The sequence below is a fragment of the Pteronotus mesoamericanus genome, unplaced genomic scaffold (genome assembly GCF_021234165.1).
Source record: "Pteronotus mesoamericanus isolate MK-2021 breed Mesoamerican mustached bat unplaced genomic scaffold, CSHL_Meso_final contig_90, whole genome shotgun sequence".
Lineage (NCBI taxonomy): Eukaryota > Metazoa > Chordata > Mammalia > Chiroptera > Mormoopidae > Pteronotus > Pteronotus mesoamericanus.
In genome coordinates this window covers 16,981,515-16,987,619 of record NW_026555277.1, presented here as the reverse complement: position 1 = coordinate 16,987,619, position 6,105 = coordinate 16,981,515, and the positions used below count along the sequence as shown (strand labels likewise).

The following is a 6,105-nucleotide window of genomic DNA, read 5'->3' as shown; positions in this document are numbered from 1 at the left end:
AGCCAGAAGGAGCAACTTAATATGCAAATATGTATGATATTGACATATGACCAAATGAAGACAAATGCAAGGTACTATAATGCTATAGAGGAAGATGCCCTTAACTCAATCAAAGAGGGCTTCCTAGGGGAGGTGATTTTTAAGGTGGTTCTTAGCAGACAAGTCAAGAATTTGGCAGCAAATCCAAACAAAGGGAGGATAATCCAAAAACAGAAGAGAAGACTGTTCAAGAGCACAGAGGTCCAAAAAGGAATAGTGTGATCCAGGAGCTGCAAGTCTAGAGCACATGACCTATTAAAAAAGCATCAGAAGAAGATTATAGGGTGGCCATGTGCCATATATAGGCCACTGGAGCCGGGAAGAAGCACAGATAGATTATCTTTGACTTACTCTTTAAATAAAAAGAATCTATGAAACTAGGACACCACTTTTACATTTAGTCTATTACAGTTAATGGTAGAGTGGCCATGATGTCCAAGTCATGGTATGGGGTAAACTATTGGAAAACAAGAGTCTCCTTAGAAATTCAGGGAACATCTCTTTTCTCTCCCATCCCTTTATGTTGCTAACTCAGACTCATCTCAGACTTGGCTTCAGCATCACTACCTTAAGAAGTCCTCCTTGACCACTCCAGTTAGTCAGTGACCCACTTCCATGTCGAGCCGTGATGGGGTTAGGTTGTAGGTTGTAGCCACACAGGGCCACATGCAGGCTGTTGGAAAGTACACTTACTTTTCTTCCAACTCTATATACACTCAAATACTCACACACCACACACACACACACAAAGTGCTGAAAAGTCTCAACTTTGCTAAGGGTTTGCTTGGTCAGTATTGTCTGGGAGATTCAGCCAATTACCTGGCTTATAGTGTATCCAATTAAACTCTAGCTACAGAGTCCTAACTTAAAATCGGGACACCAAGAAAGTGGTGGCAGAGAGGCACTGAGGAGGTGAGGGCAACAGGGCAGCCCCAGAGATACTGGGGGGAGGGGTCGTAGTGGAGAGACAGAAGGGGGAGGCAAAGGGGACCCCTGGATAGAGGAGTCACTGCCTATCTGATGGCAGGTGTAGACAATCCCAGATAGCCAGTGGCCTGACAAAATAAAAGTCACAGAAGAATTTTCTGTCTGAGTCTGGTCTTTTCACCTTCATCAGGCAGTAGCACCCTGTTAATATCATCACATTTCTGCCACCTGCCTCTCCCTTCAACTGCTTTAAAGTAGTCCTACCCCCAATGAAGTTGACAGCTTCCCACAGGGCAGTTTGCAAATTACCTGAAGCTCCACTCAATCAGGGAAGCCCTAGCCATCCATATTTAGGGATTTTAATCTTTCTACATAAATCACTCCCTCTGGCTCCTTAATCATGTCTGATAACTTGCAGTGACTGCATCTTGTGCTCTGATTTCCCTGAAAGGTCCTGCAAGCTAAGCAGGGTTAAGCTGAGTCAGTAACTTAGATGGAAGGCACAAGAGCCACACAGGAAATGCACAAAATGAGTCAACAGACAGTACACGTCTCTCTGAGCCTCCATTTCTCACTGTCAAGAAGAGGGGCCCCCCAGGTCTAGAACCTCACTATTTTCTGAATAAGGAAGCCAGCCCATGAACAGTACAACATGCTCTCCTTGACTGTGGAAACCAAAGTTAGACTATGGATCAGCTTTAAATACTTAACTTCCCAACTTACTTTAAGAAGCAGACTGACCCTGGCCAGTATGGCTTAGGTGGTTTGAGTATCATTCTGTAAACCAAAAGGTTGAGAAATTGATTCCTGGTCAGGGCACATGCCTAGGTTGTGGGTTCATCCCCCATCGGGGCAACATGTGAGAGACAACCAACTAATGTTTCTCACATCAATGTTTCTCTCCCTCTCTTCCTCCCTCCCTTCCCTTCTCTCTAAAAATCAATGGCCATGTCTTCAGATGAGGATAAATTTTAAAAAAATAAAAATAAAAAAGCAGACTGCCCTTATCAGAATTATATCCAAATCAATTAAGTCAGTATGGCAGAAGGACTTTGAACCAAACTGGGAAGAATGCTGGGCTTTATGAATATTCCCAGGCCACAGCTGCTGGAAATGAGGCTATGAGCTATCCCTTTATTTTTCTGAATTTAATGCCACTCTAGTCTCATACTGCCTCATCTACTAAACAGAGCCTCTTGAGGACATCAGCTTCCTTTGCCTCTGGATGTGATGTTCAGATCCATGTAATTCTGTGCACTTGCTTCATCCACTAGTAGTATAAAAATAAGAGAGAGGTCTCCAAGTACCATCTTTTGCAACAATAAGTAGCATTTACCTAAGTGCTTAATCATAACAGGCACTCTTCTGAGCACTTTACTTATAAAACTAGTTTTAAACTTCTCAGCAACCCTACAGGAGATAAAAATGGAGGCACAGAGAGGTTAAGGAACTTGCCTAAGGTCACACAGAGAACAAGAGGCAATGCTGGAATCTGAACCCAGGTAGTCTGATCCCAGAGCCTGTGGGATCTGCTGTTCTACCTAGACCCTTTGGTATTACCGGTGTTTCTGCCTCTGAAAGATAATTGGGAGCATTACAGAGGTTATGGAAATGATTTTAAAATATGTAAAAAAATAATAATAATAATAAGGGCCATGGAAGGTGATAATCCCTAAAGCAAGAGCAAAAGCCACTGACTCTTCCTGGACACGTGGGATGGAATGTGGGCCATGAGGATAACTCAGTGGGAGGTGGAGATGAATACTTACGAATGGATCTAGAGGTCCACTTCAAGGTTATGGGAAAGACAGTTGGTTAAAATTAAAGACCGCTGGGCAGGAAGTGATGTCATTGGCTAGAGAACAGTTGAGTGATGGTCATGAATGTAAGCCGGATGGATGAGGGAGGAAGTGAAGAAAGTTGGCTCTGCAAGTAGAGATCAAGGTCATATCCCTCAAAATGAAGAGTCTTACTTAACCCTCACAACCATATTAAGGCTTCACAATCATCCCCATTTTAAAAGTGAAGAAATTTCATCTTAAAAAATTAAGAAAATCGTTCAAGGTCACGCAGCAGGTAAGTGGCAGTGCCTAATACACAGATACATGGTCTAGCAGCCTGACTCAGAGCCTGAGCTCCTAGCTCCTCGGGTCACTGCCCTCATGCCTCCCGAGAAGGATCACTGGGGCAAAGACTCCAGATAAGGACACGCCAGAAGTAACTGGGGAAGCAGGGCTTGGAAACCACAGAGAGGGGCTGGTGGGCACATGAACAGGGTTAGCGTTTAAAAAGGGAAATTGGGGTTTTTCTTCCTCTGAGATTAGAGAGAAGGAGTAAAGATGAAGTGAGCATGCAAGCGTCTTCTAACAACGAGGGAGAGGCTAGCTCAGGGCACACCAGTCTCATTTTCTCAGCAAATTAGAGCAAAGGTCATCTGCCAAGGTCTCTAATCCTAGAGGGGTTAGGTTGGAGCTCTCAGCTAAGACCTGCCACGCCAGAAACAGCTGTTGTGCTGGACTCCCCTGCAAGCAAGTGTATGCAGTGCTCAGCAGCTTTGGGGGTCCTTCCTGAGCTTACATTGTCTTTATAGTGAAACCATTTGTGATTGTCTCCAGCAATGGCTGGAGTAAATCACAAGAGTAGAGTTAAAGAAAATGACTGGGATTTTTTCCTCAGCACTGGGGACTGCTAGCAAACCCATGAATGCCCCACAGTGTTAAAATTTTCCAGTTTCTTCCAAGAAGGAAACATTTGAGGGCTGGTAATCCATCCCTCATGGAGGGAGAGACCAAGGCACACTGAACCTAAAGGGCAGCCTGGCCGTTAATAGTATAGATACTGGCATCAAGTCTGGGTTTTGCTCCCAGTAGTGAGTCCTGCCAGCTGGTGACCTTGGATAACCTCTCTAAGCCTCTAGTTTTTATCTGTAGAAGGAAGCATACTTCATAAGGTCTCTGTGAGAATTAAATAAAACATATAAAGCACTTAGCATGGTGTCTGAGGTATAATAAGTGGCCAATAAATGTTAACTTTTCTAAGCCTCCAACAAAGACTTAACTGATATTTACTTGTAGTTGTTCAATGTCCTCGCTGATGAGCATTCACTAACCAAGCATAGATCTCACGCATACACATATATGCACTAAATCACATGAGAAACTAGACTCTCCCAGCCATTGGCTGTGGTTTTAAATGGTCCAGCTATGTTGACTAGTTCTTGTTTTCAGGAAAAAAAAAAAAAAAAATGAAGTGGTGGTGTAATAGACTATGAGTTTGTTCCTGGGGAAAGTAGCCAACTGTTCCCGATTTAATGCCAATAAGACCTTGACCTTCCCTGCTTTCTATGTCAGCCTTCCTCTCATAAAGCAAATCCAGACCACAAGTCTAGCCAGAGAGTCAATATTAAATTAAACCTAGAATTCTAAAGCATTGTTCAGGTCTTTCTCAATAATTACAATCCTTTTTAAGCATTAGATTTTCTGTATAGGCTCCCAAAGGGTTGCACAGTAGAACTAGTATTGTTAATCCTTCTTCCAAATCTTTGCAGTCTATTCAGCGGCACTTCTTTTTATAGTCTCTCAGGTGTAAATAATACTCATTGCCTGGGATTGGGCTCATTCTACATAACAAAAAGATTTTCTTGAAAATGTGATTAGAACGCAAATGCTTTTTGTACTTCGTTGTCCTAAGTAACTACATTCTAAACTTCTTAAGAACTTCCTTTTTAAAAAAGATGTTATTTTTTTTTCTGTTTTTCTGGAAAATAGAAGAATAAATTACAGAAGCCCTAATGACTAAAAATACGAATGACATGCCTTTCTCTAAATTTTTGCGTTAAATTCTTATTTCTAGGTCATGCCTCTAATTGTGGCACATGTTACTCCCTTCTTCCTCCTCTGAACGGGAACACCATTTGCCTCTCCCACAGTACCTACCAAGCTCACGGAAGGAAAGCAGTGACCCAATAAAAAACTTATTGATTGATTGAAAATACTTTTTGTTTAATTAATTCATGTAAAACAGGGGACCAGAAAGGAAACTGAATAATGAAGGAGCCTGGGTGTGAGACAATACAGAGCAGTGGGAACTCTGGTTACATGAAAAATGCGTGTCCTGGACAACTGGGTGATGATTGCTGAGGGGAGAAGGGTGTAGGGGGACTAAATGGTAATGGAAAAAAATATAATAAAGGTTATATATTTTTTTGAGAAAAGAAAAGAAAAATGCATCTCCTGGCAGTGCCCTCAGTGGTCCCTGGATCTCTCTCTTGCTTCAACAGTGTTTGGATGGAGCAGCCCCAGGACCACCCCTTCTTCCAGCCTCTGACCACTCCCCAACCTCCTTTACAGGTACCACCTACATTCAGAACCATGTCAGCCTCCGAGACCAGTCAACCGTTTTTTGAGCTTAACTCCCTATTGCCCAGCAACCATGAGCTCCCAAGTTCGTCAGGATGATCCCACCGAGGCAAAGGCTGCTGTCATCTGTATCTGTGGGCCACCGACACCTACTTCTGTCTGGGCCTCTGTATTCACCCAGACGATGTGGCTCTTGGAGGGCTGGGCTACTTCTTCCGCAAGTTGGCTGAGGAGAAATGCCAGAGCACTCAGCGTCTCTTGAAGAGGCAAAACCAGTGTGGCAGCCATGCCCTGTTCCAGAACGCACTGAATCCATCCCATGATGAGTGGGGTAAAACTCAGGATTCTGTGGAAGCCACCATGGTCCTGGCGAAGAACCTGAGTCAGGTCCTTTTCAACCTGCACTCCCTGGGTCCCGCCCACACAGACCTCTGTCTCTCTGATTTCCTGAAGGGTCACTGCCTGGATGAGGTGGTGAAACTCATCAAGAAGATGGGCAACATTTGACTAATCTCTGCAGCCTGGGCTGGAAAGAGTATGTCTTCAAAAGGCTCACCCTCAAACAGGGCTAAAAGCCTTTGGAGACCTGAGGCCTTCAAGGGGCCCCTCTGCACCCACTGATGTCTAGCTTTTGCCTGAGCCTCTCCCTGAAACCACTAGGCATCCTTTTAACCACTCTGGAGCCCTCTCCCATGCATTGGACCAAATGGAAACAATAAAGCTTTTAGGAGATTTAAAAAAAAAAAAAAAAAAAAGGCATGTTGCATCTAAGGAGATAGCT

The 6,105-nt window shown here is 43.7% G+C and overlaps 1 pseudogene; it reads left to right on the top strand.

Annotated features, from left to right (window-relative positions):
• The first annotated feature begins 5,397 nt into the window (after positions 1-5,397).
• LOC129080597 (ferritin light chain-like) lies at positions 5,398-5,896 on the top strand (annotated as a pseudogene).
• Positions 5,897-6,105: the final 209 nt, after the last annotated feature.